Source organism: Pinus tabuliformis, chromosome Q, assembly GCF_031772625.1.
Source record: "Pinus tabuliformis cultivar Carrire ecotype Pingquan chromosome Q, CPIR1, whole genome shotgun sequence".
In the NCBI taxonomy this organism is placed as follows: Eukaryota; Viridiplantae; Streptophyta; class Pinopsida; order Pinales; family Pinaceae; genus Pinus; species Pinus tabuliformis.
The window spans coordinates 815,394,970-815,415,811 of NC_142296.1; positions in this window are offsets into that span (position 1 = coordinate 815,394,970).

The following is a 20,842-nucleotide window of genomic DNA, read 5'->3' on the forward strand; positions in this document are numbered from 1 at the left end:
GGTCTGATTGCTATAGAAGAGATTGTGGAGGATCCTCCGTCTAGTACTCCATCGCGATTTGGAGTCGGGATCACTCTATATCCTTCTACATCAGAAATTAGTCTACCATCATCGGAAGCTCCTGTAGAATCGCTAAGCAATCTTTTGGATAGACTAGAAATGTCTGAACAACCATCGACATCTAGGACTGTGTCATCCGACACAGCAATGGCAGAACTTCCTGCTGTCACTCCAACAATGTTCACCGGCATACGATCTGTCCCAACTAGCTCTCAACCGCTAGAAGGAGCCCACCCAGGGGCCATTTCGACAGTATGGTCCATTCCTGTCTGTTCATCCGGAATAGTATCTAGGAACTCTTATGTTGAGTCTCAGAAAATTGATCCTTCAGGGTGTCAATTTGGGCAGTCCGGTCCTCAAGGGCAAACAATTCCTTTAAGTACCGTATTACTGCCATATGGGGGGCAGTATACCCTTTCATTGTCTCCTTCGGGAGGACAACCATACGAGAGTTCACAACAAAATTCAAGTTATGCTGGAATTACATCTAGCGGTTGGGTGCCAACACTGCCTCAACAACCAAGAGTTGTATATTTGATGCAACAATATCTACCTATGTCAAATATACCAACTACACCGGCTATTGTGACGGTGTCGCAAGTACAAGCGTTGCCCGTTGTATGCCAACCTCAGGTTTCTCAGGTTGTAATGCAATAGCCTCTTGTCCCTGCGACTCAACCACAATCGCCAACTAGTGGAATGACATAGGCCCAAACGGGTACAATTACCCCTCATCTTGGTCAAACGGTCAGTATTGGACAACAGCACATGGCTTCGCAACCATGGCTGGTGCAATACCAAAAACTGCAATTCCAACAAGTATACCAAGGATTTGGGCAACAAATCTTTGCAAATAGTGGGCAGCCGTATATTCAAAACGATCAAAATCAACCATTCTACAATGGTTATGCCCATCAACCTTACCAAAGTTACCAGCATCAAATGCATTATGTTGGTATGTAGAGACCAACTGCTCAGGCAATCCCATCTTATCCTGGGTATGCTTCGCCAAACCTGAATCAACAGTTACCCTTCGTGGAAACTTTAGAGTTACCAGATCTAAATCGTCTAACGAACGATCCAATTGCTTACGCCCCTTGGTGGCCAGCGATTCCACATAAACTTCCATCAGATATTCCTAAATTTAATGGAAATCCGGGTGAAGATCTATTATAGACAATTTTGTGCCTTGCAGCATCAGGCATGAATTGTCAATAATCCAAGGGATCCAAAGTCCCTAAACATGATGTTCCTACCCCTAGAGGAACAAGGTCAGCAAACCAACAGCTCTCAGATCAGTTCTCCACCTGAAAACACTCAAAAACAAGCAATCCTGAAATCAAAGCAGGTGCTCCACTAGGCTTCTGCGCTGAAACTCAACTCCTCCATGGTGTACCTGCGTTGCAAAGCAGGTAGAAAAAAGGCCACCTGCGCTGAGCGAGATGGGACAAGTGGCACACTGAGTCATTGCTCTGGAATCTTCCAAAAATGACACTTGGATCAGGGATTCCGCCTTGTGATGAGTCAGAGGCTCTGTTTCCCCAGTGGAGTCGCCAGTTTGTTGTAGGGAAAAGTATCCGATTCGGATGACCCTATCCCACTCTAAGGGTGATAGTACCTCAGCAACAACTGTAAACAAAACTACTTAAGGTTTACTTCTTTATGAAAGCAAGAGAGAATGAAGAAATGCACTAACCGTTGCCTTGCGCTTAATATTTGCTCCAATCTCTTCTCTTTGCTGCTTGCTGCTTGCTCCTAGCTCTTTGCTCTTTTGCTGGCCCAGCTATAATGAGATCCTGCAAAATAACAAAGAAGGAAACTACAAGAAGCATGCATTCATAACTGATTCAAGGATTAGCATAAATCAAATATACAATCATCACAATACATCATTGAAACAAATGCATATAGAAGAACCTCAATAGCTTTTATTAATGGAAGAAGTAAAGTTCTGAGAAGGTTACAACCATTGAAGGCTCCAATCTAGCAACACCTCCCAGCAGAAAGAATTTCTCCTCTTCACCTCCTTCAAGCAATCACCCAATAGTTCTATAGTGAAACCAACAGCATATCATTACTTTGCACAAAATTCCAGCCTCCTGAGCTCATAGGAGAGAGCTCAATATATAGATGAATTGAGAAAGGATGAGTCAGCTTGCAACTGATGTGTAGCTGCCTTGTGTCCTCTCTCTCTTCAGTTGATCTTCAGTTCTTGAGTCCACTTGGAGAACACTCCATACACTCCATACGGGATTTTAAATAACTTGCAAGTTGAACTGGGGGGCAAAACAGTAGAAGTGGATGTGGAAGTAATCGACGGAAACCTCGATTACAACATCCTACTGGGAAGGCCTTGGATATATGCCATGGCTGCAGTTGTGTCGACCTACTTCAGGAGGATTTTATTTCCTTTTCAAGGAAAAATTACAATCTTCGACCAACAAACATTTCTCCCCAACAGTTCTCAAGTTACGGGAAGCAGCACAATGATCCATGAAAGTAATCAATCACTCCAAAATATTGGAGTAGGTCTCCTAAAAGACCCTGCCTTAATGGGTACTTTTTCCCTACCGCCGGCGAGTAATCTGGCGGAAGTAGCCACAGTGGAAACCTACAATATGAAATCTTCTATATCCAACGGATTCGGAAGATTCCTAAATATTTTGTCAGCATGGATCATCGCCCTAATGGAAATACTGTAAATACAGTGGGCTCCGAGGACGGTTCTTATCTCATGTCAACCTCGTTAACAAATGAAACAAGGAGTCATGAGGATAGTTCTTTTTACTATGTCAACCTCATTAAAAAATGAAACAAATCCCCTTTTCAAAATTCAAAGGTAAACCTTCATTCCAACCACCAAGTTGAATGCAATGAAGCTTGGGGGGCACCCTCCTTTGACATGCGTTATTATGATGCTGGGGGCATGCAAAATATTCGAGCAGTTTTAGCACACAGTTCATGCTCGTTAAAAAATAAACGCAAGATCCGAGCAGTTTTAGCGTCATAGTTCATGCTCGTTAAAAAATAAACATAAGCTTTTGAGCAAGTTTAAGCTCGTTAAAAAATGAACTGCCCGGTAAATAACCATTTAAAGAATGTAACCTTTGACAGCCATATAAAAGCCTTGGTCGTGTTTTGCTGCAGCCATCACCTCCACCGTTCATTTGGCCAATCGTTCATCTCCATATGATTGTTTACCCATTTTGAGGAATAGCTGCGAAGAGTGATTTCACTTAGCCATCCTTGTGACACTTCCGTGATTGGAAAATTCCAACCTGTACCTGGAATCTGCTGCTATCCCTGTTTATCACTCGTTCCTCAAAAGACGAGTCTTCTTTGAGCTCTTTTCTCCTGACTCGTAAAATATGAAAAGTTTGCCGAGTTTTGGCCTTCCAGCTCGTTAAACGACCGGAAGAGCTATCCCTCCTCTAGATTTTAATCTTTTTGGACCTGAGGGATTATTGCACAAAAAGATCGAGCGCTTGTTTTGTTCGGCTTGTTAAAGCAATCGAAAATTCATCCCTTCTGTATTGTTTTATACTTTTTCGGACTGAAGGGATTAGATGACGAAAAAGGAATTCTGGAGTTGACTTTATGTACCTTTTCAGACTCTCTAAAAATGAAAAGGACCGAGTTTTCCTTGTCGTTAGACTCGTTAAAATGATTAAATAGCGACAAACTTGTCTTTAGACGAGAGCGAGTTTCCCTATCGCTAGGCTCGTTAAAACATAGCGATGGGCTTGCCCGAAGGGCAGGTTATAGAACAAGCATATGTTATCCTCCTCAAGCTTGACAAAAATAAAGAGGTACTGGTCAGCAATGACTGGGGAAAAATTGGGAGAACCTCACAGCTTTAATGGTAGCAAGTCGCTCTTGAACATGACACTTTGTCCTCCGTATCACATCGGGTTGGGTTGTTTCATTCACCGGTCTCATCACCATGGTCCTCGCCACACCATCCACATTTGGGGTAATGCTACCGATCCATCACATCAGTGTCGTTATATGTTCAAGAGATGTTGTTCTGCAAAGAGTCAACCGTGTCCCATCCACTGCCATACATTGTCCTTCATCCATTTCATGACCGCCACCCTGAATCATACATCACAGTTTGTTTTCACCTCATCACAATCACTAGCTCCGTTCCGTGTCAATGATGTGGGATTCATTAAGGCCCTCCTTTGACGGATCGCTCCTTGTCGACATCAGCTCATTATCCAAGGAGTTGATCTAGGAACAACCCCTTCAGTACTTTGAAGCTTGCATGCCTCAATGGCAAGTTTCTCACTTCCGGCGACAGGTATACATCAATGACCTTCGACCAGAGGATTTTGCATGGTGGTCGACGCCAAGTCCTTTATTCCCACCATGTGAATTGTACTGCTGTACCTTGAGGGTCATCATCCTTATCGGTGATTCCTCTCGCGCTTGTTAACGGTTTACATCATTGACCGGTAATCAAGCGATGTCTTTCCATGTTCGACTTCAAGAAATTCTCACATGGATCGACTTGTACATCGAGTGAAGATCGGAAGAGATTGAAGACCCCGGATCTAGTTTCATCCATCCGAGCTGCGATATATATTCAGGATATAAAGACATTTGATGTGTACATCATTGCAGCAGATGATCATCCTTCTCAAAGGATGATAATTTCAGCAGAGAATTATCAGTCTACCATCAGACAATCGTCTGTTCTATGTACCAAAATGAATTTATAAAGCTGAGCATGGGAATGCCCGCCTCAGCTAGATCATGAAAAAGTATGAAAAATAATGTATTGTATTGTATCTTATTATAGGACACTTCTCAGCAGATTGAATGAACTTCGGATCCTCCTAATAAAGCATTTCACCCGATAAACGACCTCATACTTTAGGGGGCATCTGTTATAGACAATTTTGTGCCTTGCAGCATCAGGCATGAATTGTCAATAATCCAAGGGATCCAAAGTCCCTAAACATGATGTTCCTACCCTAGAGGAACAAGGTCAGCAAACCAACAGCTCTCAGATCAGTTCTCCACCTGAAAACACTCAAAAACAAGCAATCCTGAAATCAAAGCAGGTGCTCCACTAGGCTTCTGCGCTGAAACTCAACTCCTCCATGGTGTACCTGCGTTGCAAAGCAGGTAGAACAAAGGCCACCTGCGCTGAGCGAGATGGGACAAGTGGCACACTGAGTCATTGCTCTGGAATCTTCCAAAAATGACACTTGGATCAGGGATTTCACCTTGTGATGAGTCAGAGGCTCTGTTTCTCCAAGTGGAAGCAAGGTTCTCCAAGTGGACTCAAGAACTGAAGATCAACTGAAGAGAGAGAGGACACAAGGTAGCTACACATCAGTTGCAAGCTGACTCATCCTTTCTCAATTCATCTATATATTGAGCTCTCTCCTATGAGCTCAGGAGGCTGGAATTTTGTGCAAAGTAATGATATGCTGTTGGTTTCACTATAGAACTATTGGGTGATTGCTTGAAGGAGGTGAAGAGGAGAAATTCTTTCTGCTGGGAGGTGTTGCTGGATTGGAGCCTTCAATGGTTGTAACCTTCTCAGAACTTTACTTCTTCCATTAATAAAAGCTATTGAGGTTCTTCTATATGCATTTGTTTCAATGATGTATTGTGATGATTGTATATTTGATTTATGCTAATCCTTGAATCAGTTATGAATGCATGCTTCTTGTAGTTTCCTTCTTCGTTATTTTGCAGGATCTCATTATAGCTGGGCCAGCAAAAGAGCAAAGAGCTAGGAGCAAGCAGCAAAGAGAAGAGATTGGAGCAAATATTAAGCGCAAGGCAACGGTTAGTGCATTTCTTCATTCTCTCTTGCTTTCATAAAGAAGTAAACCTTAAGTAGTTTTGTTTACAGTTGTTGCTGAGGTACTATCACCCTTAGAGTGGGATAGGGTCATCCGAATCGGATACTTTTCCCTACAACAAGACCCGTCGAATCACGTGATGGCATTTCATCTGTGGTGTTCATCAAACACCCTAAATGATGATCTAATTAGGCTTCGCCTTTGTCAGAGGACGTTAACTGGTCTAGCAGCAAAGTGGTATATCAAGTTACCCAGAGCTTCGTTTGACAACTTCAGTACCCTAGCTACAACCTTTTTAACCCATTTTCAGTTACCCATAAGGTACGAAATGGGAACAGAACTTCTTACCATTTTCAAACAAACAACGGCCACTCACATATCCGATCATATTCATGAGTGGCGACATCGTCGTAGAATGGTAAAAACGTATGTTCCTGATCAGCTTTTAGCTGAATGGTTTATTAAGTCATTATTACCTTCCATTACATAAGATGTGGCAAAAGGAGGAGTCGTCACTAAAGAGCAAGTTATTGCTCGTGCGCAATATTTAGACTTATTTATACTCAGTCTGGCACGCTCTACGATAAAATCCCTGATGCTCCCAGACCGGAATTTTCTGTTCCTCCCCCTCCTAAATCAAACAAAGACTCTCATGCCAATGATGGCGTACGACAAGCACGAAATCGACAAAGGCTACATCTAAGAAAGCCCGTAAGATTTCTGATCAAAATTCAAATGAAGAACTTCTCGCCTCGGAGTTAAATGCCGTGTCGACCGACAAGGACAAACAACTGAAGCAACTAGGGGGCAAGAAGAAAAAGAAAGGGAGAAAAAATAAGCAGGATGAGTCATCTCCTGAAAAACCTTCTGCAAACCCTTCTGGGCAAAGGAAACCCCCTGCGGGGTGTTAGATATGCGATGAGGATCATCAGACGAGAGATTGTCCACATAAAGCTTAAGTTAAGAAACTCTTTAAGAGTTTAAAAACCTCAGCGGTATTGACTAATCCATTTCCAAACCCGGGAACCAAACTGGTTGCTAATCAAAATGCTTCCCGATCCCAAGTGCTTATGTTGTCCATTTCAAAACAGAAAAATGATGCTTTGATATTGACAAGGAATAAAGATTACGGGAATCCACAGCTGTCGAACAACAAGGCTACTGATCAACTAAGTAGTTCGACAACAACTTCAACCGAAGTTGTGCCACCCATCATTCCTGAGCTAACGATAAAGCCGCCAAAAGGAGTAGTACACAAATCGATATTTAATCCTCATGCCAAAGTAGCACAAAATTATAATATAGTAGAGGACCTGGCCCAATCGCCATCTTCTATGTCAACACTTAAGGTATCGCAAAATTTCCCCTCCCAAAAGCAGGCTCTATTATCAGTAATAGGTGGGATTGAACCAACAGATTCCAATCTTGTATCCTTTAATCACAAAGGATATGACCCTCAGTTACCAGCTCAAGTAGATTTCCTTATTCAAGTGAAATCCCTCAACAAAACTGTTCATCGAACAATTATTAATGAGGGGGCATCTACATGTATTATGTCGATGAGTTGCTGGAAAAATTTAGGCTCACCACCCTTGTCGCGATCATCAACGATGTTAAAAGCATTTGATGGATGATCATACACTCCATATGGGATTTTAAGTAACTTGCAAGTTGAACTGGGGGGCAAAATAGTAGAAATTGATGTTGAGGTTATCGATGAAAACCTCGATTACAACATCCTACTGGGAAGGCCCTGGATTTATGCTATGGCTGCAGTTGTGTCGACGTACTTCAGGAAGATTGCATTTCCCTTTCAAGGAGGAATTACGATCGTCGACTAACAAACATTTCTCCTCAATAGTTCACAAGTTACGGGAAGCATTCCAATGATCCATGGAAGCAATCATTCGTTTCAAAATATTGGAGTAGGCCTCCTAAAAGACCTTGCCTTAATGGGTACTTTTGCCCTACCGCCTCCAAGTAATCTGGCGGAAGTGGCCACAGTGGAAACCTGCAATATGAAATCTTCTATATCTAATGGATTCAGAAGATTCCTAAACATTTTGTCAGCGTGGATCATCGCCATTTTAGAAATATTGTAGTAATCAATTTTCTTGGCCTAGGGGGCAAACCCAAATCAATGCTCATCGAGTGTTTGGATAGATAGGTCTAAGGAATATGGCACCTCTTCAGATCCTTGGTCGCATGTACATTCTACAGACGAAGGAATCATTCAATCAATGATGATAGGAGAGGCACCATGGGAAGATTACCACCATTGCTCCCATCTTCCGGATTACCACGAAGATTATTCCAGTTTGAACTCAGGTCGGTCTGTCTGTTCTTTTCTTTTCCTTGCATAATATCTACATCTCATTTCTTTCTTAATTTCTTTATCTCAAATTTCTAATCTCCATCCATCCACAATAGTCTTCACTTCACTCGTAAATTAATTATTCTATCTTTTAAAGCATAATATTCAATGGTGTGTTGGTGTCATGCCTTATGGTACTTTTGTAATGTTTCTAATCTCCATCCATCCACAATAGTCTTCACTTCACTTGTAAATTAATTTTTTTTTTTTTTCAAAGCATAATATTCAATGTTGTGTTGGATTCTTCGCCATGGTACTTTTGTAATATTTATAATCTCCATCCATCCACAATAGTCTTCTTCAGTTGTAAATATTATTATTATTATTATTATTTCAATGGAGCGTTGATGTCATGATTAATGGATTGAGATTGTTTCATTTTTAGTGGTACAATGAATGGTTAGACGGAGATGGTTTCATTTTTAGTCATTGAATGTGCACCATATATTCTACCAAATATTATTCCTTTATTCGTTCAAATTGTTCAGGTCTTTTCATGCGTTTCCTTTTATACAATGAATTGAACGTAAACTTTGGAATTGTTTATATATTTTAATAATTTTAAATTTTAATTTGCGGTATTCGCTCACTTTGGGTAATAATAATTTTTATTTTAATTAATTTACTATTAAATCAAGTTCATAGCTCATTAAGATATTATAGCTTATTGTTTAGTGTTAATTTGTTTTATTGATATTCCAAAGATTTAATTAAGTTCGATGTGGAAGGGATACAATAAAATATTAATTTTATGATATTTATATTTAGTTTAATTTAATGTTATTTAAAATATAATTGTTGTGTTAAGAAGTATTTGAGATGTTATAGTGAGGTGTTTGAGATGTTAGAGTGATTGTAAATGAGTATAAATATTTCAGTGTGCATTTAATATGAGAAATTATTGTAATGTTTATAAAATCAGCCTAGATCAATCTATCAAGCACCGAGAGGGATCTAATCTATCGAAGTGCAAACTTATTTTTTGAGTGCAAAATTTGAGGAAAGGATTGCACCTCGACAGATTTGATCCCTCTGGATGTTTGATAGATCAAGGGTTACTATGGATCTATGTTGGTTATAGAATACTATATAATATTTGTATTTGTATTTATTTCTCTCTTTCTTATTCCCTCTATCTCAACCCCCAAACATGCATATTCTCTCTCTATATCTATCTATATGTCCCTCTCTCTCTTCCCTCCAACTTTGTCACTATCTCCCTGCCTCTCTCCATTTGTGTCTCCTCTCCATCTTTGTGCCTCCCTCTCTCTTCCCCTTCTCTCCCTTTCTCTCTCCTCTCCCCTTCTTTGTCTTCCCCTCTCTCCTCTCTCATTCACTCTCTCTCCATCTCTCCCTTCTCACTCCCTCTCTTTCTCTGTCCACCCCTATCTCTATATGTATTTGTTCTTTCCTCCCCCTCTCTCTCTCACCCTGGCCCCTTCTCTTTGTCTCTTAAATTTCAGCCAATTGTATTATGTTTAGGGAAGTATGTAAATGTCAACTAAAATACAATAATGAAAAACTTAAAAAAATCATGCACTCTCTTTCCTCTATTATCATGCATTCTCTTTCCTCTATTATCGTTAGCTACTATGCTTGCTCGCCTAGATCCTTAGTTAGGATGGATCTATACTGGTTTTTAATAATATTATTTATAATATATAAATTTAATGTCTTTATATATAAAAACATTCTCATTTTTAACTTTATTATAACTTTAATTTAATTTAGTAGTCATGAGGATACAAGGTTTAGATATATCTCAAAAGTTATTATAACTTTTTCCTTTTAGATTCAACTAAAAAAATGTTATAAAATTAAATTTAAATAAAATATTTTTATTGTGAAATAATTTATGGTTTTTGGGCATGTGGTATTGATAAGTCATGGTATTGGCTCATGGTATTGTAACAAAACATATTTACAAGTTAATAATATCCATGGTTAGGAATATTGTCATATTGTTATAAAATATTTTGATTGTGAAATCAGTTATGAGTTTTGGGCATATGGTATTGATAACCCATGGTATTGGTCCATGGTATTATAACAAAGCCTATTCACAAGTATCAATGGAAAAAGTGGGGTAAATATCTATTGTTAAGAATCTTGTCGTATTGTTCTAAAATATTTTGATTGTGAAATAAGTTATGTTTTTGGGCATGTGGCCCATGGTATTGAACAAAGCATATTTGTAACCTAATAATATACATAAAGTGGAAGTGAATATCCATGGCTAAGAATATTTTCATACTGATATAAAATATTTTGATTGTGAAATAAGTTGTGTTTTGGACATGTGGTATTGATAAGACATGCGGTATTGGCCCATGGTATTGTAACAAAGCCTATATTTTACAAGTTAATAATATCCACTGTAAAGTGCAAATGAATATACATGGTTAAGAATCTTATATTGTTATAAAATATTTTGGTTGTGAAATAGGTTATGGTTTTTGGGCATGTGGTATTGATAAACCATTGTATTGACCCATGGTATTGTAACAAAACTTATTCGAAATTTAATAACAAAATCAAAATATAACAAATTGAATTTTATTATTTTTAATACTTTAATTTTTTAGTATGAATCTAGTCAACATTTAAATGTTTGCATTCATCCTCAATATTAGGTTTATATTATTTTTAACTTTTTATTTATCCCTTTTAACTTCTTGTTTATTACTTTTAACTTTTTATTAGTATTTGAGCCAACATTTAAATGTTTACACTCATCACGTTTAACCTCATTTTTTTAATTTAATTGGGCTAACAATTAAAATTGTTTACATACATACATTCAATCTACAGATCTAACCTACACGGGGTTGTAGAGCGCCTCTCTCGAAACATTATATAAAAGAGTAGCAATAATAATAAAACATAATGTAATTTAATTAAAAGTGTAATAAAATAATAAATCAATTCAATTGAATTTATTATATTATAATTTTGTTCCTAAAATTACAAACAATTTTTTATTGGGGAAAACTTATGATATGCATATTACATTAAAATAAATTAAGATAATAATAATTTATATTGGTGCCTATGATATTTCAAAATACCCATGGCACATAGAGTAAGTGGTGATGGAAAAAAATCCAATCATACTAAAGATAGGTGTAGCCTAAAACACATACAATCTCAAGTAATTTGAAATTTATATAAATATAATTGTTAAAAATAAACATAAATCATCTTAATTTTGTTTCTAATAAATATCAAGACTAAAAAAATCTCTTAAAATATAAATAAACTTTTTCTAAAATTTAATACTAAAAAAATTACATTTTAAAAAATTAATCACATTTAGTAAATTCTAAATTAAAACAAATCTATATTAATAATATTTATAAATTAACTTTCAAATCTACAAACAACAATAATATTTATAAGTTAGCTTTCAAATCTACCAACCACCATAATAAAAAAGAAATATATTTTATTTTCATCCATAATATCTATTTATCACTTTAGAATCTAACTATATTAAAATCTCCATTATCATCCTAAATCTCTTAGAAAGTTTGATATGCTCAACACAATTTGGGTTTACATATTTAAGTAGTTCAATGACTCGGTAATCTCGAGTCATCCCACTTTTATCTAAGTTCTTTAAGGCTCATCACCTATGACCCAAGTTAATATTGCGTTGCTCAAGAAAGTAATTTACAACTGGATATGGAATTATGATCCATAACTCGCCACTATATATTTTAAAGAATATATCAACATTCTCAAAAGTTTACATGTTACTTTTCTTTTTTAACAGTGAGAAAAATTATCATATTTTAGTTATTAAATCAGTATTGTGGATAATTATTTTTAATTGCTATTGTGATTTATCAAGGAAAATAATGTCACCTCTGCCTTGATTCTATTAAAAAAAACACACTCTTAACCGTGTTATTATATTTTAATGTGTAATTAATTTATTTAAAAAATTAATAATTAAATATTCTCTTACATAATTATTTATGCCTAATCCTTTTACGTATTTTAAATTTTTTAATTTAAATTTTAAAAAATGATTAAATCTTCTTTTACATAGTTCTTTATCCGTATGTAAGTAGAAATAACAATTATTCTAATTAACAATCGAATTTTAACAATGTTAAATCTGAACTTTAATGCGGAATAAACTTTTACGCCCAAGAAAAATACCTCCAGTTATTGATGCTAAACACACTTCAGAAAACAAACTTTCTGCTAAGCTTTGAGGGAGTCTCTTCTTTTATTTTCCACAAAAGCCATTGATGCTAAACACACTTCAGAAAACAAACTTTCTGCTAAGCTTTGAGGGAGTCTCTTCTTTTATTTTCCACAAAACCCACGCGCTGCAATTCAATCCAGCTCTTATGTTTGCTTGCTGCTTTCTCCACAAACGTTGACCTTCATATGTTCTTACAGGGAACCAAAACCTGCATAGTTTTGCCTCTTTCACAATCGTTGGTCTGGTCTATTGGCCTCTCGCAAATCAAATTGCAAATTGAAGGCAATTTTCACCATGCAGAAGTAATCCTCCACGCTTCCAAGAGTAGGCACACTCCTCAACGCAACAAACAACAATGTATTGGAACGATGGTACCGTGAGCTTTATAAGCACATTATCTATCTATGTAAACATACAAGCACCAGCGGGATCCCTGAAATTAACTTGTAATTCATAGGCTCATGGCAGCACAAAAACGAGAGAAAGGAATTCTATAATATGGGCACTTCCAAGCTTTGCTCTCTCAACTTGATGGTGTAAAACTGAAGGGGATTGAGATGTAAGCTTGGGGACCAAACAGAGAAATATATAGCCAAGCTTCTATCAAGCTTCTATCAGATCATGGTAGACAATTCTAGATGGAGTAATGGACCACTTCAGAAGCTCCCAACAAGAAATTAATTAACTGCAGTTGATTTCCGTAATTTAAGGAAATTACTGCAGTTGGTTTCCAGAAATTAAGGAAATAACTGCAGTTCACTTTCGTAATTGTAGGCAGCAGTTGGGAAAACTTAATGGAGCTTAACATTCTCCCACTTGGTCCATACTTCCAAACTTAATGTCTCATCTTAAAACCCATTGATAATTTGTATTAAGTAATAGATACATGAATCATGGTGATAAGTCCTCTAATGACGAGTATTATCTTCCATGTATTACTATGTATTTATTCTTATTATAATTTATGTGGCAACAATTTCTTAATGAATAAACCTTATGTTTATTCCTGGTCCTACACAAATGAGTTTTCTCAAATCAAATTAAGGTGCACATAAATATGAGAAAAACATCACAATAATTAAGAATTTCATTAAAATAACATTGTCCATACAATGAGAAACTACATAATGGAACCAAGTCCCATATTCATTACATGATCCTTGAATTTAAACGGTGGCATGCCCTTAGTCAAAGGATCAGCGATCATCAAATCAGTGCTGACGTGCTCAATGACCACTTTCTTTTCTTTAACACGTTCCCTTATAGCTAAATACTTAATGTCGATGTGTTTATTTCGACTCCCACTTTGTTGTTTTTAGCCATAAAAATAGCAGCTGAATTATCACAATATATTCTCAATGGCTTAGAGATAGAATCCATAATTCTAAGCCCATAAATGAAACTCTTAAGCCATACACCATGTAAAGTAGCCTCAAAACAGGAGACGAACTCGGCTTCCATAGTCAAAGTGGAAATCAAGGTCTGCTTGGCACTCCTCGATGATACAACTCCATCGGCCATCATAAAAATGTATCCTGATGTTGATTTATGTAAATCAACACATCCAACAAAGTCAGAATCTGAGTATCCAATTACTTCCAAGTTGTCTGTCCGTCTATACATAAGCATGTAGTTTTTGGTTCCTTGAAGGTACCTCATTACTTTCTTTGCAACTCTCCAGTGGTCTAAACCTGGATCACTCTGATATCGTCCCAACATTTCCACAACAAATACAATGTCAAGTCTTGTGCAGACGGGCATCCCCAAACATGCATGTTGAGCCTCGAACTTGCACCTTCCTATACACCCTCTCAACCTTCTTTTTCCACTCATTTCATCCACCAAGTTGATTAAATCATTGTATTTTAGTTTAAAAAAGAGCTTTTGACATGGTTTTCTAACTACGCTGATGACTGTTGTTTGGTTTAGAATCTTGTTCAGACAACTGCGGAAGCTTCTCAGTTTCCGCAGCCGACCCAGGTTTCTGCAGCCAGCATAGGATTCCACAGCCGTTTTGTCAAACACCATGCTATAGGTGTCCTCTGAAGAAACGAGCCACATGGGCAAGTTACAGGAGTCAAGGACATGGAACGTGTCCCTCCAGATCATCCAGCACGCCCATAAAAGCCCGCGGTCAAACAAGGGGCAAAGGATAGTCAACGGAAGTGTTCAGCGGTGGCACGGCTCTACGTAGCTCTGTTTTTTAGCACGTGAAGCTATGTGGCACAGTCCTTGGCCACGAAGACATCCTGATAGCGTGAATCCAACAACCATACCTCTCAGATTTAATAAACATGATGACAGTTACCTAGATCCGGGCTGAAGAGGATTTACGTGTCTCTGGCAGCGTGGTTAATAGCGTAGATTTAGTTAATTTGTTTAGCTATCTTTCCTTATAAATAATGCGTCCATGAACGTTGTAAAATTTAATCTCTGGTAATGTAATTCGAAATTGTTGTATTTCCCCACTGCACTTTTACGTTGTTGTTTAATATATGAGAAGACTGGTTTAAACTTAAGCTTGTAGCTGTTCGTTGAATCGGCAGAAGTGGCAGAGGGCCCCTGCTCACTAAAGCCTTGTACAGTTGTCCTTTAACTCTTGCATTACTTTTTTCCTCTTCATGTATATTAGCTGTACAGTTGTCCTTTAAATGCTGCGTTTTATTTCATCATGTATATTAGTTGTACATAACAAAGCTTTTTGATTTCTGTTGATTTACATTTTCATTGCTGCTCTTTTATGGTTACAAATGATCAGTGTTTTCTGCAGGTTTTCTTAGGCAACCTGGGGCAAATTTTCACCTTTTCTTGTTATAACTATTTGCGTACGAGATCATCTTGTCTTTGTCGCTGACTATTATTTTCTGAAGTTTGATTTCCAGTACTATCATTTCCATAAGTTGTACATTTATTTTCTGCTCTTAGATATCATGCTATTCATTTGTTAACGGTTTCTTTCTATAATCAAATAACTTTATTAGGAACCAGAATATCACTCATTATAGCTTGATTTAGTTTGCTTTAGATCTCACATTGCTTGACTTGTTCATGATTGTTTCTCACAGGGTAAATTAAGCTGAAAGGCAAAAGGTCAAGAGAGTTAAAGTAGTGTGATTAGTTTCTTTTATGCAGTTTAACTTCTTTTAGATTTCACATTGCTTAACATTTCATGATATCTTTTCACAAGGAAGATTGAGTTGAAGAGTTGAAATAGTGTGGATTAGTTGTTCTTACTTTTAATTGAGTTTAGTGTAGATTTCACTTTCATTTTCATTCAGCAACAAAGATACTGGGCCGATGTCATTAGTTCATTGTTTGATGTCTTTATTTCTTTTTAAGAATTGATTTCATTGCAGTTATTTTAAAAGCTTTCTTTCTTTTAAGTTTTGAAAAACCACTTAGAGATCACCATAATCATCCATATTTCACTTGCTTTATCACCTTTTCATCATCTCACATTAGGGAAAGATAAATCCAAAAACAAACTTAAAAAAAACTAAAAACGACAAAAGACTAAGGAAATGGTTATCTAGTACATATAGTACACTTCACTTCGTCAGTTTACGAACCCCGAGTTGACATTATAAATAGCAATTTAGATCACACTAAATTGACCAAACATTTTGGCGCCGTTACCGGGGAAGTGAAATTAGGCAGCCAAATTCTTAAAAAAAAAAAAACAAGAAAATTTCAAGGAAGGAAAATTGATAACCTCTCAAAGTATGCTCTCCTCTTGCACTTAGTGTGATCTGGAGGATCAGAAAAGAGAAAGTTATTGGTTTAATAGTTTCTTGAGTATGCTCTCTTCTTGCACCTAGAGTGACCTGGAAGATCAGAAAGAGAATTATTAGCCCGACTTGAAGAAAAATAAAAAAAAATGACATGCATAGAGCAAGAGATTCTAGGGGAAGGTTTTTAGCTAGAGCCAAGAGTTCGATTTTTACAAGTCCATCTACTTCAAGGAATAGACAAGAGACACCTCCATCATCTCCAACTTACACTCCTAGCCCTAGGATTCCTGGAATTCAAGAGGCAGGAGTCGACTCTCCCACACCTTCCATCGAATCTGAATTAGAAAGAGATCATTTCCTTCCTTCTACAGAGAGACAAATTGTAATTGAAGAAGTAGAATCATCTGAAGAAGAAGAAGGAGAAATTCCTTCTCGTTCACCCTTAGTAGAAGAACCAGAAGACTCTGAAGTCTCCAGGGAAACTACCATGACAGAGGAAGGAGCAACTGGATTTGGTAGAGGTAGAGGTAGAGGAGGAGGAGGAAACAATGGAGGAGGTAGAGGTAACATTGGGGGAAATAGGGATGGAGATAACTCATTCAGATTTCCTATAGTCGATGAGGACTCCCGAGCCACAATGAAAAACATCTCACCATCTGTCCTCCCAAACTTCTATGGGTTAAGGAATGAGGACCCTGAAACATTTCTATTTGAGTTTGAAGTCGTGTGTCGAAATTATGATTATCTGGAAGACTCTCAAAAACTAAAACTGTTTCCTTCAACATTGAAAGGAGCAGCCTTGAAATGGTTCATGGGATTACTCACTCAATCCATTAGGACTTGGAATGATATGAAACAAACATTTTTGGATAGGTACCTGGACTATTGTATGCCCACCAATCACAAGGATGAGGTATTCAAAATGGTGCAAAGAGAAGATGAAAACTTGGAGGATTTACTTGAAAGGTTTCAATACAATCTGAAAAGAGCAAAAATGAGTAACTTAGATGAGGAGACCTTGAAAGCTCTTCTATTAAAAGCCATTAGAGATGAATGGATAGATATTTTGAACATGATGGGAAAAGGAGACATATCTTAACTTCCACTTCATGATATAGCAGAGCTATGTGTCCATCTCTTAAGGGGGAAATCTAAAACTCAAAAAGGGCCTAGAGATCCTTCTCTCATCAGAGCAAACAAATCTGCAACTGGATCAGTAAGTAGGGCTGAGATTGGCAACATGTTTGATGAATTCAAAACTGACATCTTAGGGAGTCTTAGTGAGCAACTAGACACCCTTAAGATTCACAATAAGCAGAAAGCAGAAGCTGAGGCTTTGGCCATCTTTTTCCCAAAGTGTAGGAAGAAACATGCTCTAAGGGAATGTCCCTTGGATGCAAAAGTTGTAGAAACATGTGTAATTTGTTAAGAGAATCATGAGACCAAGGATTGTCCTTCAATTCCTGGGCTCAAAGATGTCTTTCAAGAAGATCCAAATACAATCGAATCTCTCTGTTTTGTTGCAAGGAGACCTTGGCAGGGGCAACAAAATCAAGGGTTTAGCAACTCTATGAACTTTCAACCCCCACCAAATTGGAATCCTTGGCAACAACCTTGGTCCCAACCTCAAAATCCTTTTCAATCATGGGTACAAGGTATGCAAAATCCTTATGGGAGATTTGCTCAATTTTATCAATATCCCCCATCTTTTCAAAACCAACAAGCTCCACAACTTCCAAATCAAAATCCACAACTATCATTGCCATTTCCACAACAACAACAACCTTCTCAACAGAATCCAAATTCTCAACTCTTGCTTCCATTCCAACAGAAGTCAAATCAACTTCCTTCCCAGCCATTGCCAAACCCCAATAATAAAAACCCTCAAAATGCTTATATGGTAGAAGGACAACAATTTCCTACCTATATGATTGTTCCTCTCAATGAAGTACAACTCAGATCTGGTAGAATTCTAGATAAGCCTTCTATAAATGCTCAAAAGCAAAGCATTTTTGAGGAAGATTCTCTTGAAGACAATAAAGGTTCTGAAGCATCTCTTCAAAACCCAAACACTCAAAAAGAAAAAGAAAAAGAGTTAACCCCCACAACTCCCATAGTTGAGCAACCTGCATCTTTATCCACACCTCCTTTTCCTGAAAGATTACAAATTGACAAAGGAGTGGAAAAACAAATTTGGTTGCCTGACTATAATTTTCTAGATGAATTGAAGAATGTCTGTATCAAGACTCCCTTGTTACAAGCCATTAAAGAGATTCCTATTCTAGCAAAAACAATAAAGGAGTTGAGTCTTAAAAGACCAGGAAGGAAACCAAGAGATACAAGAAAAATCCACCTGGTAAGGAAAATTGCAGATATCATGATGGGAAAAATTACTATGCAGAAATATGTAGATCTCGGTAGTCCAATTGTCAAAACACATATCAATGGGGTAGAAATACCAAATACTTTGATTGATTTAGGGGTTTCTATCAACATTATGAGTAGACAGACTATGGAACAGCTAAAACTTCCTAATCTTCTCTTTACACCTACTTTACTGCAACTTGCAGATCGATCAATTATCAAACCAGATGGTGTATTAGAAGACATTCCAGTCTCCTTAGACTCTTGGGAATATCCAGTCGATTTCATGATTTTACTCCCAAGAGTAATCTAGGAGGACATCCTCTTATTTTAGGAAGACCTTGGCTAGCCACAGCTGATGCTTTCATCAGTTGTAGGTCTGGGGATATGTATATTTCTGATGGTAATTCGACAAAGGAGTTCGATCTGTATCCTCCAGCAAAAGAAATTACAGAAATAGGAGATAATGAGTGGGTTGATGATGAAGATACTATACAACCAGTCTTTACCATTTCTGAGATCAGTGAAGATAGTCAAATTTTGAACACATTAGAAAACTTTGAACCATCTTCAGAATATGACCACACAATTTCAGTTGGATTTTGACATTGAGTGTCTATCATCTAGACAAATGTCTCTTTTCTCTATGGAAGAGTTTGGTAGTTCTGCCATTGAGATTTTTCCAGGAAAAACATTGAATATCAACAAAAACTTGGAAAAATCACAACAGGAGGAGCTAACCAAAATCTTGCAAAAACATTCTACTGCATTTGCATGGGAGTATACCGATATGAAAGGTATTGACCCTAAGACTTGCATTCATCACATCTACATTGAGGAAAAAAGTAAACCAATTAGACAACCTCAAAGAAGGATGAATCCAAACCTTAGGGAGATACTGAAAGAAGAGCTCCAAAAGTTACTTAATGTAAACTTCATTTACCCCATTTCAGATCGCCGGTGGGTTTCTCCTTTGGTTATAGTACCTAAAAAGAATGGTAAATGGAGGGTTTGCATTGATTACAGGGAATTGAACAAAGCAACTTTGAATGATCACTTTCCTCTACCCTTTATTGATCATGTATTAGATACTTTAGCAGGCAAAAATTATTTCTCATTTTTGGATGGTTTTAGTGGCTATAATCAAATTCAGGTAGCACCTGAAGATCAGGACAAGACCACATTTACCTGTCCATGGGGAACTTTTGCTTACCGAGTACTTCCTTTTGGATTATGTAATGCACCCGCAACATTCCAAAGGGCAGTACTAGGAATCTTTTCTGATCTAATTCATGATTGTGTAGAGGTTTATATGGATGATTTTACAGTTTATGGTAATTCATTTGAAGAGGCATTAGAAAATTTGGAAAAAGTCCTTATAAGATGTAAAGGAACAAATCTTTCATTAAGTCATGAAAAATGTTTTATGATGTTTACTGAAGGGATTGTTTTAGGACATCATATTTCGGGAGATGGGATTGAAATTGATAGATCAAAAGTTGAAGTCATCTCCAAGTTACCTATTTCAAATTGTCAAAGAGATGTTAGAAGTTTTCTTGGATTTACTGGATATTATAGAATATTTATTGAAAGCTTCACCAAGATAGCATCTCCGCTCTTCAAATTACTTACAAAAGACTGTGAATTAAATTGGGATCCTGACTGTCAATCTGCATTTGAAACTTTGAAAACAAGAATATCTGAAGCACCCATTTTGAGAGGGCCAAATTGGAAACTTCCTTTCCATATTTCTACATATGATTCAGATACAGCCCTAGGAGCTGTATTGGGACAAAAGGATTTAGTTCCTTATGCCATTTACTACACCAGTAAAAATCTGACTCCCACTGAGTTAAATTATACTGCGACTGAGAAAGAGTTCTTAGCTGTTGTTCATGCAATCAATAAATTTAGACATTATATAACAGGCTATGAAACTTTTGTCCATACTGATCATTCTGCAATTAGATATCTCATGAACAAACCTATTACTAATGGCAGAGTTACAAGATGGCTTTTACTTTTACAAGAATTCAATATTACTGTGTTAGATAGACCAGGGAAACAAAATACAGTAGCTGATTTCTTGTCTAGAATCCAAAATACTAACGAAGATTCTCTTGTAGAGGATAAGTTTCCAGATGAATATTTGTTTGCAGTAAATACTAAAACTCCTTGGTATGCAGATATTGCTAATTATTTGGTTACAGGGAAGCTACCTCCACACTTATTTCCTAATGAGAAAAGGAAAATTATTCAGGAGAGTTCAAATTAT